General features: G+C 44.0%; 1 protein-coding gene across 19 annotated transcripts in view; it reads left to right on the forward strand.

Moving 5' to 3' along the window:
* MSI2 (musashi RNA binding protein 2) overlaps positions 1-21193 on the forward strand; it is a 2403248-nt gene that overhangs the window by 608644 nt on the left and 1773411 nt on the right. The window lies entirely within an intron of this gene.

The raw sequence follows: 21193 nt of genomic DNA on the forward strand, positions 1-21193 counted from the left end.
TGATACAGTACTGAGTCAGCAAAGTGTGGGAGATGCAAGGAAAATGTGCAAGTGTTAGTATGCTGCAGTTGTCAAGTGTTGCTGCTTGGTCAGTGCAGTGTTGACTGGGATTACATCATTCATAAAGCATTGCTTGATAAATTTGTTGTACATTTTGATAATCCTTGGTTCACATATTGTAAACTGTCTACATCCATCCCAGTAGTAATGATGACAAAGTACAGTAACTTTTGTTACTTGGCCTTTTTCAGGTACAAAAGAAACCCTCCCAGATACCCCCTCCCCAGGTATAACTATGCTTTTGCAATGGGGTTCAGATGTTAATGAAAACAAATTTTATACCAAAAGGTTCTGGAACTATTGGTACAAGATCACTTGTCTTGTAGCCAGCATGCCACAACTCTTACTTGCTTTGTTGCCGTGATAGCTTCAGGCTTGGTCCCTGTATACTTTGCCACATCTCCCTCGTTCTTGTTAGGGTGTGACCTGTGGCTCTGTAATCCTGCAGGGAGACTTCAGCACAGTTGTGGGGATGATTGGGATACTTGCAGGAGTGAGATGACACTTCCTGCTTTCTCCCTGTTACTGTTGACTACAGATGCTTGTCTTCTCCGTGAAGCATTTAAGTAGGAAATACTTGCTGCCTGCTGTTTGTCATGTTGTCTGTTGGCAGCATAATGTTGCCTACAGATTGTCAACCTTTTTAAACAGCCTCTTTTCAGGACAGCTAAATGCATCCTGTAAAGTGGTTGACTTTAAAATCTCACTAGCACTGGTCCTGACCCTTAGTGTGCATATACTGTTAACATTTGCTTTCCATTCTGCCTGCCATCTTTGTCATAATCCCCTCTTCCTACTATTTAACGGTGCTGGTATTCTTGTATTCTACCGGAGAAATTTCCCCTGGAAAAAGCTCCTCAGAGGAGCATATGCTCTGGTTTGTTTCCAAGTCTGCTGCTGTTTGCCCCTATAGTATCCCACCCTACTTAATAACCCCCCTCATTCCCTTACATCTCTTTTTGATAGGTGACTGAAAACTGCTGATTTTCAAGTAATATTGCTTAATTTAACATTGTACTTTCAAATTTGCTCTCAATGTGAAACTTTGGTTTTGCTGACAGGTCACTCTTTAGCAGAGCTGTATGTTGTTTTCGTTTGTCAGTGCAGTTATTTTTTACTGTTTTTTGCTGATGTGGAACTTTTGTGTATTATTTTTTTGTTATAAAGATGGTAAATGGAACATTTGGCAAGCTGATTTATCAATGAAGAAAATTGTTGCCTTTGTATCATTGTGTGTCGGTGCTGCTTGGCAGAAAAAAAGTGAGGTTTAAACAGAAACACACAAGGACAGAACAAACCTCATCATCAGCATGTTGCACAAATGAGGACTGAATAACAAGTTATAGGGTGGAGCATATCAGAAAGGATAAAAAGAACCCAGACTTGGTTATTTAGGGATGTTGTGCTTTTACAAGGTAGATCGGGAGCATACCTCTCAACTGTAGAGATTTTTGCCTCATATTTTACATCTGTTCCTCATACAAATGATGTTTTTTGACAAATTACTGGGATGATCTAAGGATTAAATTAACTAAATAATGACATGCATTTGAGTTTCAGACTTCATATCCTTCAGAAGAATGCATGCTAATGCAAATCTTGTTATTCTAGCAACATTTTAAGTTTATAAAAACAATATTTAAAATGTGTCCCTATTTTAGGGGCCTCTGTCCCCCGTTATGTCAGGCTTTGTCCAGATTTCTTGTGCTAAGAGGTTGAGAGGTATGATCGGGAGTTCCTTTGAGTCAATGAAGACCAGACTGCATTGCACTTGTAATGTTGTGTTGCTTAAAAATTGTTGGGAAATCGACTCTCGTTTCACATGTAGCATATACCAGGGCCCTTTGCAGCATGGCTAAAGGTGTTCTCAAACTGTAAGTTTAGGCAAATCACAGTTATCTTTGTTTTATTGCTATGCTAGAGAAAGAATAACTTGAATGGCTGATTGGAAGAATATGGAATACATCAAAGAAGCTCGACTTTTGTTTACTTTTGTTGCATAGTAATTAATGGGTTTTAATATTGCATCAAACTGACATATTGCACTCAACTATTCGGATTATTTCACCATCTTGTAAATCGTAGGGGTGGTTCTTGTTAGGGTACTACCTATGACTCTGTAATCCTAGAGATAAACTTCAACACAGTTGGGGGATGATTGGGATACTTGCAGGGGTGTAAATGTAAAGAACAGTTTGACTGATCAAGACCTTAGTGGTGAATTTTTATTGAAATTCTGTATTCTTCATGGATTGTTCTCCACAAACATTATACTTTAAGGATAAAGGCTGCTCATAAGTGTAGTGATGTCATTTGACTTGAGGCCATATATTCTGCACAACTGAGTCAAGAGAAGTGCTTAGCTGCCACTGATCACCACCTGTAATGAGTAAGATCAGATAGTGAGAATTGCCTAGCTCCTTGGCACAGAGGGATGGAGTCCTGACCCTAAACATTGATAACCAGGATTCGATTAGCAACCTTGGTACTGGAGAAACCAAGCTGGAAGAGGTCAGAGTGAAAGAGAGTGTCTTTCTTCTCCCAGGAGAACTTGTGACTACTTGGAGGCATACAGGATGGTACAGTCTCTCTGGTGGAGACCAGAGAGGCCATTGCTCATGCTGTAGGGGGAGAGATGGGGGCTGTCTGGATAGAACATCCTTTGCAGAAACCGAGTGGCATCCTCCACAGACATTGCATTATATGTCCCCTCCCAACTCCTCGACAAGTATATGCACAGTTGGGACTGGGGAGAAAAATAGGAAAAACTGCAAACCACTCCTGATGGCTGCTTGCATGATGATTCCTGTGGGCTGGCTCTTGAAAAATGTATGGGCTGATAAACGGAGAGAGAATCTGATATTCAGCAGGGAGGAGGGGCAAAAAAACAAACAAAAAAGATCAAGCAGAGAGAATGGTCGTTGATAGACCAGGGAAATCTAGATTGTTGAGAAAGCATTATGAAAATATCCAGAAGACACTTCTGTGCCAGATGAGTTCATCTCACACCCCTGAAAGTGCTTTTTCCATATCCCATGGGAGGAAAAGACGTGAAGTCTGAATGGACCATGTTCAAGACCTCAGTTGTCAAAAAGTGCCAAGAAGCTGGGGTTTTAACAAGGTCAGGGCTTGGTGTTTGTAACCTTGGAACCAACAGGTGGATATTTAACACTGAGGGAAGCAATCAAATTAAGGAAAGAATCCTTCCTTGCAATATTAGTAGGGGCTTCTATGGAGTGACCAGTAGGTGCCAACAGTCCAGGAAAGCAGCATGTGTGGAAGTTGCTGAAGCAAAGGTCTAGCCAGGCACAGGAGTAGTTTGGTGAGTTCCTGGGGAATAACTACCCGTCACCTTCTGAGAGGTTTTGGCAAACTACCAACTCAGGAGGAGTGAGATGTTGGTAAGGCTGTTCTCATCTGGTGTGGAAAACACTAACCTTAACTTGGGACATTGTTGGGAGGCATAAGAAAGACTTTAAAAAATGTCCTGAATCCAGTGGGCATGCAGTGCTGTGAGGCGGTAGTACCAGAATGAGTTGGTGGGACTGGATCCGTTTCTGTAGATCAGGTCACTGCCATGATTAAATAGTTTCATCGTGCCAAGGATGTAGGAGGGGATGAGATTCAGTTAAGCCAAAGAATAATTGGATGACTTAGGCTCACTAATTGTGGTGTATAATGCCACATACCACATGGTGAGTTTTTGCTTTGCTGCATTCAGTACTACTCAGGATGATTGGATGGTCAATGTGGTGCAGTGCTTGACTGTAGAGTAAGCTTCTCCCATAAGTAGGGGATTCACTGGGTTAAACAGCTGTTACTCCAACATGTTATATTTATGTGTTAACAAAGATTAAGGTCTGTGGTGTGGGTGTTTGTGATACTTTGTGTGTTGTGTAGGTGCAGATCATCAAGCAGGGTGAGGTCTTCTATGGCTCAGATGGCTAGGTACAGATCATCACCAAGAAGAAACCTGTATGACCCAGAATATAGTGGGTGGGCTTTTACTCTGTCAGCATAGGTTAAAGTGTTTAAACTAGTGATTTTCTTGGTTGGAAATCTGAGGCCTATTAAGTCTGATGAGATGCTCAGAGAGCTACCTAATGAAGGTGACATTGTTTTCTATGAAGGTCAGGTATTGGAGGTATAGTAAGGGATTATGACTTCCTTACCATTGGAAGATGCACCTTCGCCAATTAATTGTGCTAGACAGAAGGATTGTCTGACTGTGACTGACACAGAAGATAATTTGCTGATAAATGTACCTGCATCCTTAATGACTGAGGCAATTTTTTTTGGAGGGGGAGGGTTCTTTGATGTAGTATGAAGCTGAGAATTCTTACAGGATATATAAAACGGAACATTTTTTGGCATTAAGCTTAAACCCCTGGTTAGTCCACCAGACATAAGTCTGATTGGGCTCTTGGTGAAGAATGTAGGTGGCTTCAGGGAAGCGTATGATGGCATCCAATTTTCAGTCACTGTCGCACAAAATGAGCCATAGCCCATCAATGCCTGCCTTAATGTCAGAAAAATAGGTACTGTATTGGACCCTCCCACCTATTGTGCGAGTCCTGTCAGAGAGCTTGTTGGATATCTAGTGGGTAGAGTATGGTAATGTCTGCATGAAGAATTGTATCAAAGTCCGTAGCTAGATCCAATGCAATCAGCATGGGGCATACTTGTGGCTTCCTTATCCGTATCACAGAAATTGATTAGACTGATCAGATAAGACCTACTTTTAATAAAGCAAGATTGTCTTGGATCAAGGGACTGAAGCTCCTTATAGCACAGTTTATGAAATTTACTGTGGCACATTCCAGCAACTTGCAACTGACACGCCTGAAACATATGGATCTGTAAGTACCTGAATTTGTGGAAGGGCCCCTTTGTGTAAGAATTCGTACAAACAGTAGAGAGACTGAGATTAAACAGGTTGGGGGAGTTGAGCAAAGCTACATTTGGCAGTTACCCAATATACATATTCCAGATCCACTGACAAAGTGTTTTTTGTCTTTGATAAAGATGATAGGACTTGATTGAGAGAGAGAGTAGAAGATGGAGGAATTACATGGGTAATGGGAGAACTGAAGGTTGGGCCAGTGGGGTGAAGGTAAAGCTGAATTTGCTAGCAAGGATGTTGGCAGTGGCCTCAGGATCAGACTATGTGGAGCCTTTGGATATTAGTTTCAGTGCAGAACTGAGTATTACTCCTGAACTTTCTGATACAGCTGGAGAAAGCCTTGTGGTTGTCTTTTGCAGAAGTGGCAATTTTTAACTCGGGTAGCTTTATGTTTTTTAATGGAGAGCTTGAGATATTTGCTAACCATTTTTAAACCCCTTTTGTGTGAGGGGGAACCAGGATATCTTATGTAAGGCCAGTAGTTCTTACTTTTGTTGTACAAGTTGTTTGTGATAATTTCACCAAAGGGTGCATTTCTGAATTTTCCAGGGTATTTGTTGCATATGGGAATGGATGCAGCAATGCATCTGTTTAGATAGGAGTAGAGTGTGGAGTTGAGTATAGAAGCTATGGCAAGAGATTTTGAATGGGCATTTTGAAATTTATCCAAGTTATCTGGGAGTAATAAAATGTTGGCTTTGGAGTAGTGTTTAAATGTAGCAGGGCTCAGTGGGGTTGGGGGTGGGAAGAGTGGTGGTGGTTCTGTGGAAAAACATGATAGTCTGGCGATCAAATTTACCTAGAGGTGTGACACATGATGGGGAGGAGTCATGGGCAGTATTGGTAAGGACAAGGCCAAGAAGGTTTGTGCCTCTAGTGGGACTCTGTAGGGTCTACTTTAGAAATCTGACATTTGCAATGTCTAGGAATTACCCTGTAGGTGTCCCGTTGGAAGGAAGCATAGTTGAAATCCCCTACTAGCAGACTATTGTGTTTTGACATATTTTTCCAGGTAATAATGCATGTATAAATCATAGTCCTCAGCTGACACTGAAGAGGACCTGTAAATTGCAAGGATATGGTAGTTGGTTTTCTTAAGGGTAACCATGACCTGAAGAATCATGAGGCTGGTGTCTTGTGGAATTTGGCACGAGGTGAAGGTCTTTCTTATAAGTACATTGATGTCTGTCACATATTTTAAACAATGAAGTTCACTCAATACATACATCACTGCTGTGCAGCAGATCACACTTGACAAAGTTAAGGAGACGTTGTTTTGTCCACAGAGGAAATATGTATCATAACATTGTTTTGACCACTGATACGGAGTGTGTCTGCACTATAAAAATGACATATTTAGGAAGTAGATTCAGCTAAGATAGTACATTATTTACTTTCATACTTTTATAATGTTATATTTTGCTTTGCCTCCTGATGGTCAGCCATTCCTTTCGGCTATTTTAATAGTTAGTGGTTTTTCCTCACCTTCTAACACTACTGAACTCTCTTTGGACGCAGTAATTCCTCTCTTATAACCTGAACTGTTCCTTTGTTGGATGTGATGTTCATCGTGTTTCACTGTTGCAGTCATTACTCTTGGGTTATCCTGCTGGCAGGCTACACGCAGTCGACCAGAGTTCCAAAGTCTAGGTCCAGTGTCAGTTGCTGTCACCTCTTCCCTGACGTCAGTGTGCCAGGGGTATAAAAGATGCAGCCGACGCCATTTTCTTCAGTCTTTCTTGCCACGCGGTACCCAAAGCAAAAGCAGTTTGCAAGTGCAGGTCGGCCGACTCCTGAGATTTTCAAATCTGAATTTCAGAACCGAAGTCTTCATTAAAGCTAAGTACCCCATTGGGGAAACTTTTTTCTTGCTCCAGACCAATGTCAGAAAAAGTTAACAATTGTATTTCTTGTGGGAAGCAAATACCTCATAAGGATTTTCACTCTTACGGTATCCCTTGTGTAGGCCCTGATCACAACGTTGCTAGAGGTCGGTTTTGTGCTAGATTCAACCAACGCACTATCAAGCGTCGGTTCGATTTTGCATTTCATTACTTTGGCCGAAGATTTAATTAGATAATGCCGGCAGAACAGCCGACAACCGGAGTTTACAAAAAACGCAAGGACAAGGATAGGCATCCGAGGTCCAAAACCGATGGCGAAGCCTCTTCTAGGCCAGTTGCCGGTTCGCCAGTTCTCAGTGAGGTCCTTTCGCAGCCCCTGGCGCCCGCTACCTCAGAGCCGCAGGCCGCTACCGACTCCCACATGGAGACGACTGGGCCTCTGGATACTCAAGGTATTGGACACTCGGAAATCAATCCCTCAGATGAGTCCGGAGCCGCTGAGCAGGTATCTGCTTCTGAGGGTGTCTTCAGACTTACACAACTATATGTTAAGCCATCTTCAGCTTCAAAGTCAAAGACTAAAGCAGCTCTAAAGACAAAGAAACAAGTACAGCATTCTCCTACTCAGACTTCCATGCCTAAAAAACAGATGCTCAAAATGGCTGAAGAGTTAATTACTTTGATCAGGGGCTCCCATCCCCCTCCTGATAAGAGGCCTAGGCAAAAGATAGACTCTTCTGCTCAGGTATCTATTTCCTCTGATTCCTCTTCTGACCAGGATTACTCCATGCTTCCCTATGAGGATTCTGATGCTGAAGAATCCATTCCTTCAGCCTCTCCTCCTGAGGACTATTCTTTTGGGGAAACACTGCATACTATGAGGGAGCATTTCCACTGGGAAATTCTGAGTCTAAGAAAAGGCTCAGAGACTTCCTGCTTCTTCTTCAGCACAGACCCCTTGCTATTCCACCTGTTCTAGACATTGTAGATGATGTATTTTCAGAGTCCGGACTGTCCCGACTCTTTACCCCCTGCACCTGCTAAGCCAGACAGATACTACAGGGTCCCGGATTCTCATAAATTCCTTTATAAAAACCCTGCTGCTGACCCTGAAACTATTTCTCAGGGCCCCAAGGGGGTTAAAGCTTCCACTGCAAAAAACCCTGTTCCCTCTGATAGGGATTTTAGGGCTCTAGACAGATGGGAGAAAAAAGTTTACACTTCTGCCACCCTGGCTGTAAGGGCTTTAAATTGTCAATTTCATATGCTTAAACATCGGCAATATTTAATGTCACTACTTAAACAGAAAATGTTGACAAATACTGAATGTTCAGAGAACAAGGAATTGCAGGATTTATTGCATGCAACTGAACAAGTGGGAAAGCATACTTTGCAATGTGGTTATGATTCACTGGAGGCCTCTTGCAGGGCCGCTGTTACAGGTTCTGTTATTAGAAGGCATGCTTGGTTAAAGGAACAAAATCTGCCTGATCATGTTAAAGCAAAATTATTAGATGCACCATTACAGCATGATACTTTGTTTGGTACTAAAGCAGAAGAGGTGTTGAAAAAAATGGAGGATAAAGCAAAATCCATGCAGACAGTCAAAGATTTCTTATAGGTACAGCCACCCAGGTTTAGCAGGAACTGGCCTTCTAAAAATTGGTCCTTTCCAGTCTCAGACAGACCACAAAGAGGCAGATACAGGCATCCCAGAGGCAGATCTCAGCCCCAAGGCTCATACAGGCCTAAACAATGGGGTGCTCCTACCTCCAAAAGTGGAGAAGACAAATCACAGCCTTACAGGAAACAGTCCCAATGACTTTCCTCTACCAGTTCCAAGCAGTTTTCTTTTGACAGCCCCCTTAGGGGGAAAACTAGCACTTTTTTCATCAAATTGGCAAATGGTTACCCAAGATAAATGGGTTCTGAAAATAGTGTCCCAAGGCTACAGGTTCCATTTTCACACTCTACCAAGGTCAAAGGGTATGCCAGACCTGCCACACAATCAATGGGCAGAGGCACAAAAACAAATTACAGCCCTCATGGACATGAAGGCCATTCAGCAAGTACCACAACAAGAGCAGGGGCAAGGATTTTACTCCAGACTTTTCCTAGTACCCAGGAAGGACAAAAGCTGGAGACCAATTCTGGACCCATCTATACTAAATACGTTTCTGGAAGTTCCAAAATTCAAGCTGTTGACTCTTCAGCAGCTGCTGCCCATGCTGGGCAAAAGGGCTTGGCTTGTAACTTTGGACCTAAAAGAGGCATACCTGCATGTCCCAATCAGACAATCTTGCATAAGATACCTCAGATTCATAGCTGACTCAATGCATTAACAATTCTCTACACTGTCCTTTGGCTTATCTACTGCGCCCAGGGTCTTTACAAAATGCCTGGCACCAGTAATTGCGTTTTGCAGACAAAAAGGAATTCAAATATATCCCTACTTGGACGACTGTCTAATTCAAGCAGAGAACAAAGACACTCTTCTAAAGCATCTGGCGTTTGTAAAAAGATTACTAATTGGCCTAGGGTACACAGTAAACGAAAAGAAATCAAAACTAGTGCCCTCTCGAGATAATATTCCTGGGTGCAAGCTTAAATACAACTACCCAGATGGCTTATCTCACGCCAGACAAGCAAAAACAACTGACTACTTACTTCAAGAAATTGGCAACAAAAACCCACTTATCTGCAAGGAAAATCCTGCAGGCCTTGGGTTTCATGTTATCCTGCATTCTACTAATTTCATATGCCAGACTGCATATGAGGAAACTACAATGGTATCTGAAAAGTGTTTGGACTCAGCATTGCCACAGCCTGGAGACAGTAATTGCACTCATTCCCTGCCTACAACAGGAGTTTCGATGGTGGGCAGAGGCCTGTCACGACAACAAGGGTCTGCCATTCAGTTTACCCACAGCCAGACAGACACTGACAACGGATGCATCAGATTATGCCTGGGGGGCCCATATGGCAGGAAAATGTATTCAGGGCACATGGCCTGCAAACCAGATGCATCTTCACATCAGTCAAAAAGAGATGCTAGCTGTTCAAAATGCCCTGACAGCTTTCATGGACATGCTTCATCCAGGACAATTACTGATAAAGACAGACAACACTACGGTCATGTGGTACATAAACAAGCAGGGTGGTACACATTCCTACCCCCTCTGCAGGCAAGCAATGACCTTATGGGACACAGCATTGGCTTTTCAAGTTCAACTGCAAGCACAATTCCTGCCAGGAAAAACAAATACTCTGGCAGACGAACTAAGCAGAAACCTCATGGATCCCCACGAATGGAAACTGGATCCACAAGTCTTCAGAATGATAATAAGGAAATGGGGATGCCCAGCCGTAAATCTGACAGTTTATGCTTTTCCCCCACTGCCTCTCCTTCCCAGAGTACTCCTAAAGGTCAGACAAGAGAAGCTAAAAATGATTCTGATTGCACCAGACTGGCCACGCCAGCACTGGTACCCAATCCTGAAGAGCTTGTCTCAAGGTCTATCATGGATATTGCCTCAAACTTCTCACTTGCTGACCCAACAAAACAATCAGATCCTGCACAGCCTACTCAGGACCTTAAATCTGGCAGCATGGCGGATAATGTAGCCATTCGGAAAACTCCTCTTTCAAAAGCTGTTATGGATGTTATCTTGGAGGCCAGGAGGCCCAGTACCAGAAAATCTTATGCAGAAAAATGGAAGAGATTCTGTGCTTGGAACCAGGACCAAGGCATTGACACGTCTGCACCAAATATTCCTCAGATTTTACAATACCTAACTGAGATGCTGAACAAAGGCGTTTCTTTCTCATCAATTAAGATTCATGCCTCTGCCATTTCTGCACATTACAGTCTGGAGCCACCTATCTTTTCTCATCCTTTAGTAAGGCAGTACCCCAGAGGGGCCAAAAACATTAGGCCTCCAAGGAGAGCCCCATTTCTGGCCTGGGACCTCAATTATGTTTTGGAAAAACTCACACTGCCTCCTTTCGAGCCAGCATCAGCAGAGGATATTAAATTCTTATCCTGGAAAACAGCTCTGCTCCTAGCCATAACCTCTGCAAGGCGAGTCTCGGAGTTACAAGCACACATGGCTGGAGTTACAAGCACACATGGCTGTGGAACCTTTCATCATTTTTCATCCAGACAGGGTTTCTTTGTGGACAAACCCTACATTTATGCCTAAGGTGGTGTCCAGTGTGGCCCTCAATCAAACCATTCACTTGCCTACCTTTTACCCAAATCCACAGAACAAGGGTGATAAAATTCTGCATTCTTTGGACATACACAGGCAGTTGCGCTTCTACTTGGACAGAACTAAAGCTTTCAGAAAGACTGAGCAACGTTTAGTGTCAAATGCTGTAGGATCACAAGGAAAGGCTATCTCGAAACAGACTGTTTCTAAATGGATAGGCCATTGCATCCGTTTCTGCTATTCTCATCATGGCAAATCAGTGCCTAAGGGTATTAGGCCTCATTCCACCAGAGCAGCAGCCACTTCAGCAGCCTTCCTCAGAGAAATACCAACCAAAGAAATCTTAGAGGCTGCAGCTTGGAGTTCAGTGCACACCTTTACAAAGCACTACCACTTGCCTCTCTACTCTAAAGTCCAGAGCAGGCTTCACCACTGCAGTTCTGCTGGGCCTCATAGCCTCTCCTAATCCTATTTAGCCCAGCCACCCATCCTCAGCTTTGGGATTCAACCCAAGAGTAATGACTGCAACAGTGAAACACGATGAACATAGTACAGTTGTGTACCTACCATAAATGTAGATGTTCGAGTGTATTCACTGTTGCAGTCCAGGTTACCCACCCACCATCCCCCTTCTCTTTGCTGGGACTTCTCTGCACTTCTCTATCCTATACAACTTTTTTGGTGTATTTGCTTGTAGATGATGTAAATGTTATTTTTGTGCATGCATTTCTTTTTGCTGTATTTTTCAGCCTACCTATTTGGGGCACCTGACATCTGGGGCAAGAAAAACGGAAGAAAATGGCGTCGGCTGCATCTTTTATACCCCTGGCGCACTGACGTCAGGGAAGAGGCAACAGCAACTAACGACGGACCAAGACTTTGGAATTTTGGCCGACTGCAGGTAGCCTGCCAGCAGGATAACCCAAGAGTAATGATTGCAACAGTGAATACACTCTAACATTTACATTTATGTTAGGTACACAACTGTACTTTGCCTTCTACCAGCAAGGAACTGCTTATCTATGTGTATCATTTTCTGCTTTTGAAACATGACTGGATTTTAGGCTGTGGTGAGCACAAGCGACTGGTGCTGATACACTGGCCAACCATCAACAGCTCATCCCAAAGGAGTCCCCCCCCCCCCCCACTAAGTTTGGGGCAGAAGTAGTAGTTGTGCCATTGTATCTCGATATGTTCTACTTACTCATGTGCACTCATGCATACATGTGTTGTGAGCCCCAAGGTGGTCTGAGACCTTTATGTCCACTAGGGAGAGCTTTTTGTAATATATTTTTGGTCCCCTGGTGTTGCAGCTTGGCCATCAGCTGCTAGCAACCCCTCCTGTTCTCCAGCCTTCACTCTTGGTTCCCCTCCTTGGATGGGACCTCCAGCCCCTGGATGGCATGGCAGAGTGGCAGGCAGATTTAGGGTCTGCTAAGGTGGGAGGAGGAGAGGATGGAGTCACGTATCCTGCAGTTTCAGATGTGCTGCTTGGACTAGGGCTTTTTCATATGCTGTTAACGATCGCAGACGTAGGCTACATAATCCAGCAGGGCACGCAGTGGTACCATAATGGAGGCACTCCATGCATACTGTCTCATGCCCCTCAGTTCTCATTCACTTTTCTGGGCATTTGCTTTTTTTGTCGTGGCCCCCTATGTTTCCAGTTGAGTCCGTGATCAAGGCTTGCCACTACTGTTTTCCCCTTCTGAATGCATGTGTTGTCATCTGATATTCACTGCCACTGACCCTACCTGGCTCCTCCAGCTCCTGCACTACTAATTGATCTCATATCATCTGATTCACAGTCAGAGCTTTAACTCTATATTCCACAGAACCAGGCATTTCCACCAGGAAGAGTGTAGGGTGAAACTGATCTGTCTTAATGCCAAAAGAAAAAAGGAAAGCCAACAATGAGATGCCAAAGCATTTGCACAGAGGGTGTAGCTGGAATGGGGTGAACAGGGTAGCCTCTCCAAGTGCACTGTATTGGGGGTGTGATTGAGAGATGCCTATCTTTCCGTTTTGCACAACTGACATTCAGAAATGAATGCTGATAGCACACAAGCTGTAAAGGTGCTTTAACTCTTCGTGTGGGGTAAAAGATGCAGCAGACCACTTGCTACATTCTGAAAACATTTTTTTCTGCCCAAGTATGAGAGAGGACCCCTTTTTTCTTTGTCCTTAACTTAAACGTTGGGGGTGCTAGAATAGGTAGACATGGTTTTGTCTTCACAGATGCTGCTGCTAACACAGGGCCACCAACAGACCTGGCCTGCTTATAGTTTCATCTAGAGTACACCATCTGCATCAGTGATGCAACCTGAAGCAGCAGTGATTTAAAAAAAAATGTTTTGTGTTTCAGACAAGAAGCTACTACAGAAGCAGTCATTGCTAGCTGGCCATTTTAGGTGGACAGAGGTAGCTATGTCTAGCCAACTAGGTGACACTTACTCCGAGCATTAGGTGCTACACACATTGGAGTTTGGACCTAGTGAGCACACACTGTTAAGTGCATTCTTAGTGTTACGATGAGGAGAATTCAGCTTGCAGAGGCAGGCTTCACTTCAGAGAATAGCCAGTTGCATGGCTCGAAAGATCCACTGGGGGAATGCTGTAGAAGACAGAAGGTAAGTCACACTGTAGGACTTACAAACTGGCCTGCTCCCTAAGATCTGATTCTCACCATGGGGTAGATGGGATTCCTGGGCAGGTAGGGCTCTCACCTAGCCTGAGGATGCCCAACTTCTGGCTCTGCAGAACAAATGGGCCTATTAGACGGGTCCTGTAGAATATAAAAAAAGAAGCTACAACCAGGCAGGACAAGTTAAGCTTTTTGACTGATAACAGAGGTAAAATTCCACTGTCAGGTTGCAAACCTTGTTTATATAACTAATTTATTTTATTTCTATTAAAGGACTTATTTATATTTTTAGGCATTGGATTTGCATGCCACATACACCACAACATACATTTATTTTTTAAATGTTTCTGTTGTGCGTAGCAAGATATGGTAGAATAAAAAAAATGACATCTTGCTGTAGTTGTATGTTACGTACAGATTTTGTAAGATAACCTTTTATTTTCAAATGTCTGGTTGTTTGCATGTGTGCATGTATGTATTTATTTTGTGCAAGTCCATCAAAAATAATTTTTTTTTTAAAAGATATGCTGTGTAGAAACATGGGCTGGCAGGGTTGGGAGGGAGGACAGCTAGACTTGAATGAAGGGAGCAGATTTTGGAAGTGGCATGCATTTCCATCCCTGATAGGAATGCTATTTTCTTGTCATCAGACTGTGGAGGTACCCCACCATCAGGACTCTGGAGATAATACATTCCTTTGTGTGATTGCAATACCAGTTTTAATTGTGGGAGTGTGTGGTGATTTGTGCACATGTAGGGTGTTTGCATGTCAAAACTTAACAAATCACAAGTGTGCAATTCTGTGCTGGTGGAGTCTCATAGTAACACCAGGACATGTGCCCTCACCAGCTTTGTACCCCTTAAATAGATTACTGAGCATACAAAACAATAGAAAAGAGGCAGTCACCTCTGCCTTCTACCACTTTACAAATTACCTCCAATAGTAACTTGGCCAGAGGAGTAGTTTACATCTGCTAAGCTGTTTGGACTAATTGTCAGCAGCAAACGTATTCATGTAGATATCACCATTACTTAAACCAACCAGGAACAATGAATGTGTTAAAGAGCCAGGGCTTTCGTAAAGGCAGTACTCCTCTTAAAACTCTCCGTGCATTCATGATGTGCAACTTTCTGTGCATCGCTTAAGTTTTCACAGGCCTACTGTCTTCCATTACTCACAAGCTTGAGGAAGCTTACAGCAGTACTGCACACTTCTCTGTCCAGTCTACTACTATTCACTGTTAAGATACCTTTAGATGTCTCGGTTGGGACCACCTCTGCACTGTGAAATTTTGTCTGGGACTAAGTTCCCGTTGACTCTGGTTCATTGAGCATCCCTAGTACTGTAGGAGGCAGCTGAGTAGGGGTATGTATCAGCAGCTCAAAATGCACTCACTCGAGGCACTCCTTAAAATGGAGAACATCAACATCTATGCAGTGACAGAGGCCTAGTTCAAGGCACCAGAAAGCACCCTTGCATTACCAGGCTATAATTCATACAACACCTTTCGGCTACCTAACCTGGACAGAAACACTAAAGCCAGAGGCGTGTCCATATTCATTAAGGATATCCACACCTCCAGGCTAGTTGCTCAGCATAATGCATTCGAGATTATCCAAGTGCAACTAACTCTGGGCAAGACCGCAGTCCAAATTGTAGCTTGCTACAGATCCCCCACCATGCCCCAGGATTCCCACTCCTCATTTCTTGATGCACTGGAAAATGTTAGGGTACAACCTAACACCTTAATAATGGGCGATTTCAACTACCTCACCATTAACTGGGAAAACTACTCATGTACCAACTCTTTTGCTCAATGTTTTCTGGAATTCATAAATTACAACGCCTTGGATCAACATATCTACACCCCGACCAGGGGCAGCAATATCCTAGACCTGGTCATTACCAACGTGGGCAACCGGTGTTTCACACCAGAGGTCAATTCCTCGTTGGTCAGATCCGGTCACAGGCTAATCACCCTAGACATCCACATCCCGCCCCCACCACCCATTACGGAAACCACCATAAAAAATTTCTCCAAAGCCAACTTCACGCTTCTTAAGACAGAAGTGGCAAACTTCACGACACCCATGCAGACGGACAGTAGAGATATGACTGCTGAATCCTACACAAATGCACTTTATAAGCACTTACACGGGTGCATGGATCATGCAATCCCTAACAGAACCAAGATGCTATCCTCCTAAAAAAGGAAGCCAATCTAGTGGTCCCCTGCCATAAACAAACTCTACAACAGAAGAAAGAAACTGTTGCAAAAAAGAGTAAAATCCCATGATTGGAGGAACTCCCTGGTCAGCCTCAGTAAAAAGCTGAAATATCTCATAAAATCCTCCAAAGCTAGTTACGAAAACAAAATCACCACTGATTCTAACGACAACCACAAAGCAATTCTATAGCTATGTCAAGAATGTCAGTGGCAACACTCAGATCTGCTCTGAGTTACAGCACAATGGCACTAAATATACAGAACCAATGGATATTGCCAACATCCTAGCAGATAGGTTCAGTGCTAACTTTACCCCCCTATCATTCCGTAAAGGGCCCATCTCTATACCAGAAGAATGCAAAGTTCCTGTAGTCACGGCTGCATGGGTAAAAAAACACTCTCTCCAGAGCCAAGAACACAACATCCGTGGGACCTGACAACATCCCAGGCTGCGTTCTACACAAACTACAGAATGAACTGGCACCCTACCTAAGTACCATGTTCAATCATAGCCTCACCTCAGGCTTTTTCCCCACTGAATGGCGCACAGTGACGGTTATCCCACTCCACAAAGGGGGAGCCACCACAGACCCCGGGAAATGCCGTCCCATTAGCCTGACGAGCCTGGTCTGCAAGGGTATGGAACGTATCATCATGGAACTTATAAACAATGACATTGATAATCTCCAAACTCTGGACCCCACCCAGTTTGGGTTTGTAAAAGGCAGATCATGTCTCATAAACATGATAGACTTTAAAGTGGTCACCAAAGCCGTAGATGAGGGTAAGGTGGTTCACACAGCCTATCTAGATCTTGCCAAGGCTTTTGACACCATCCCCCACTCTGGAATTATAGATGTTTGTGTCTTTCGGCTTTTCCCAGTTAGGGGTCGCCACAGCGGAACTCCGGTCCGCTAATGATTGGCAGTAGAGTTTTACGTGCTGGCTTGCCGGCCTAACGCACAACCTTCAATGAAGGAACGCCCGTTCACGCATGTCACCACACAAAAGACGCTCTAACTGAGGATTGAACGGGCAACGTCTAACTGTGAGGCGACAATGCTACCGCATCACTCTGGAATTATAGATAAACTCACTAAACTAAGTATAAATCCCTATGTCACAAGATGGGTTGCCAACTGGCTCACTGACAGAACCCACACTATGAAAGTAGCAGACTCCAAATCCGACTTCAGACCAGTGACAAGTGGAGTACCACAGGGTTCAGTCCTGGGTCCTCTCCTGTTTGGAATCTACTTCTCAGAAGTACAGCCTAACACAGAAGGTCTTTGGCTAGCGAAGTTCGCAGATGACTGCAAACTGGGAGCCATAATCAAAACTCCTGATGATGTGGACATCCTACACAAGGGCCTCACTGAGACAGATGCCTGGTGTCAAAGCCATGGCCTCAAGCTCAATGTCAAAAAGTGCATTGTCATCCCTTTTGGTAAAAACTCTGTACCCATGAACTACCACATAGGCGGTAGTCTACTTAACAACGAAAGTATGATAAGAGACCTTGGGACACAGGTGGGCAGTAGTCTCTCCTTTGATAATCACATCACCACAGTTGTCAGGAAATCCTTCTATGCGGCACACCTCATCACAAAAGGTTTTTCATCCAGGAAAAAAGAGGTCATTGTTCCCCTCTACTCGTCAGTCAGTAGACCCCTTATAGAGTACAACGCCCCTTTTGGTATGAACCTCACAAGACATCTACAACAACTAGAAAGGCCACAGAAATGCCTCACAAAGAGGATTACCGGACTCAAACAGATGCCCTATGCAGACAGTATAAAAAAACTCCAGCTTTACTCTGTCGCATATCGCCTACTCAGAGGCGATCTCTGCCTAGCATACAAACCTATGTCAAACCTAGAGCTGTTGGACGTACTCCACTTAAAGAAATCCCAATCCCTCCGAGCTACACGCTCTAGGGACCTAAACCTTGTCACCACAATAAACAGAACATGCTGGAAGGATAGATTTCTGTCCCAGAGACTTCCCATACTCTGGAACAAACTACCTCTCTATATCAAACAAAGCTCCTCATTAGCACTCTTCAAGAAAAAGCTTGATGATTGGATGGGAGATAGGAAATTCACCCCAGGGATCACTTTTGTGGCTCTGCTCGACAGGGGCACAGGAAAATAATTTTCTTGGGTGGCGAAAGCCAAGGTACCTTTTTGGCCCTAGGGCCAATAGCCTAGTACCTGCCTATGAGCGCTCACCCTGAGTGGACATCCTGCACAGAAATATCATTTTGATGAAGGCATATTGTTGTGCACCACTAAGACTGCAAGCCCAGCCAGGGAGTGTCCATCTGTTCAGACTCAGTGTTGTGGGCATTGCATTCTACTTTCTGTTTAAGACTTAAAGGACTCCTGGCAACACTGTACATGGCTATTAGCAGTAGAAGGTTGCATTGGGTGTTGTAAAGATATTTAGTTTGACTGGAACTGTATCACTGACTGATTTACGTAAACCCACCTGAAAGTAGCAAACAGATTATTACATTCTCAACTACCCAGTGCTTACCAAAACACTAGCACTGTATACACACACAGGGTGATGGCTCTGTAAATGCTTTACTTGTAAAAGTAAAAGGAAAACCCTTAATGTCTAGGCACAAACATTCAAATTTCAGAGTTTATGTAGCTAAAATGTGGGACAAGCTCGTAACTGCTGTTAGACAAAGACAAGATAAGCTAATATTTTAAGGTAGACATTAAAACATATCTGGCTAATATCTTGACATAGATTAGGGATTATGTGACAAAAAAAGTGAGTAGTTTTAGCTCAATTAACCAGTTATCCATACGTGGCTTTCTCTGTCTCACTTCTCACATGGACTTTTTTCAGGTACCCACTGTTGTCCACGTCTTCCTTGTTTTTTCCACTTCTCACTCTGTTCTTCCCTTCCTCCCCGTATTCCTTCCTCTGCACATCACCTTCTGGCCTTATCCACTTTTCTTCTGTAGTTTGTGTATTTCTTATGCCTTCTATTCATCTTTTTCCTGAATATAATGACCATTTGTCCACTTTAACTTTTTCCTGTCCTCCTTGCACTCCACTTGCCTCTCACCTTCACACTCCCATCTGTCTTTCTCTTCTCTGCCTCACCTCATTCATTCAGTTAGGGGACAATGTTTACAATAGGCCTTTGAACCCTCTGCCATACAAAACAGTATGTAGTGCCCCCCCCAAAAAAAAATTCTAGACACTTTGTCATAATTACCTTTTTGATGCTACACATGGTTAATTTGGTTATAATCTTGTAAATTATGTTGCTTTGAATAAGTTCATTTGTCTGTCATATCTTTATTCTAATATGTATATTCATTTTATATGCGTCTTAAATGTCTTTTGGCTTTTCCCGGTTAGGGGTCGCCACAGTGGAACACCCGTCCGCTAATGATTGGCAGTGGATTTTTACGGTGCCGAGTTGCCAGCCCGACACCCAACTTTCAAAGAAGGCACGTCTATTCACACACGCACCTATCTGCATGTCTTTAATGTCACTCGACCATGGGGAGGACATGCAGGCTTCACACAGAAGGCGCTCCAGCCGAGACACACACTTTTTGATATCTTTGCACAGTGTCAGCACATTTGTTTTATACTGTGTATAAATTACGTAAATCTCTTTTCCCTGGCTTGCACTGTAATTTGGCTATATTCAGTTGGGTCTCTTGGTTAGCAGGTAAATACATAAATAAATGTGGCCTGCACTAAATCCCATGGTTAAACTCCATTTTTTTACAGCAGATTTTCTTGATGACTTTAACATATATGTGAGTGAGTGTATTTGATAGCATGTAATGTTAAGTTGTCAATCTCGCCTTCATTCTTGCTTGATGGGTTCGGAGCCGATCCCTCGGCTCCGACTCGGCACTTGCTAAGCTCGAGAGTCACTTTTACCAGCTCGAGGCAGCCCCATATCCCATGATGCAAGGCGGTAAGTATCCAGATCTCGTTTGCCGCTTCGCTTATGAGGTCCTCCTTTTACCAGCTCCTGGTAAGTGATTTACTAATTCGCTAATTTAGCCCCTTTTTAACTTAAAAACCCTTTATTGTTAGTTTTTATTTAGTTTTAAACTTTTTCTGACAGAAATTTGTCTGTCTCTTATTATTTTTTTAGTCAGACTTTACCCATCCCATCCCCCCCCCGTTAGGGTGTGTGTGTGTGTTTGTAGTTATACCTTTTTGGTATATTTAGTTTTAAATTCTTTGACTGGTGTGTGTGTGTGCTTGTGTTACACCATGTCAAAAGAAAGGGTCTCAGGCTTTAAGAAGTGTGACTCGTGCTGTCAGAAGATGTCTCTGACAGACGGTCACACTTCTTGCCTTTATTGCCTGGGGCCTCTTCACCTGCAGGACTCCTGTGCTATATGTCATTCTTTCAGCCAGAGAGTCCTGCAGGAAAGAAGAAACAAATTAATACTCAGGGGCCTTCTTAAGCCGGAGGGCTCTCCGGCTAAGTCGGCTCCACCCAAGACTGCAAAGTCTTCCAAGGCCCAGGCTTCTGTGTCAAAGCCTGCGGCCTCGGCTCCGACTCGTTCTGAGTCGAGATCGGCTCCGGCTGGAGCCGATTCTGGCTTAACCAAGCCTTCGGCACCGATGGCTATCGGTGCCGATTCTGCATCGACCACTTCGGTGTCGGCTCCGATCGGCTCTGACCACCATGTGGCACAGGCATCGGTGTCGGCTCCGATCGGCTCCGACACCGTTACTTTTGTGGCTGTATTGGCTCCGGCTGGAGCCGATGCATCGAGGCTACCTGTCGGCTCCGATAAGTTGTCGGCTCCGACAGGTTCAATAGTTTCATCGGTTCCGATGGCTGCTTCGAGGAAGAGGTCGAGGTCTCCTTCCTTGGAGCCGATACGTTCGGCTCCGGCTTCACCTCTCCTCTCGGAACGGAGCCATCGGAGCCGATCTTCAAGGTCATCCAGGCTTTCGGACCATGACTTAGAGAGAGTGGTCAGTAGATTACTTAAGTCACAGGCACTGGCCCAAATGTTACATAGTCCGTCTCAACAGACGACTATTGGTCCACACCCCGTTACAGTTCCTCCTTCAACTCTACCCCAGAGCTTGGAGTTGGAGTCTTCGGGAATGGTTACTGCTACGGCTGAGGGACGGATACCGCGTTCAGTCCCTTCAGCCTGTACTGTTATCTCCTCTTGAGACCTTCCTTAGAGGGATTCGGTGGCGGGCTTCCATGGTCTCCTCCGAGGGGTGAGTGGCATCGGACCCTTGTCCGAACCCGCTCTTCCCCTTGGAGCCTCGGCCTTGGTGAGCTC

The sequence above is a fragment of the Protopterus annectens genome, chromosome 13.part0 (genome assembly GCF_019279795.1).
Source record: "Protopterus annectens isolate FY-2018-M chromosome 13.part0, PAN1.0, whole genome shotgun sequence".
Taxonomy (NCBI): Eukaryota; Metazoa; Chordata; order Ceratodontiformes; family Protopteridae; genus Protopterus; species Protopterus annectens.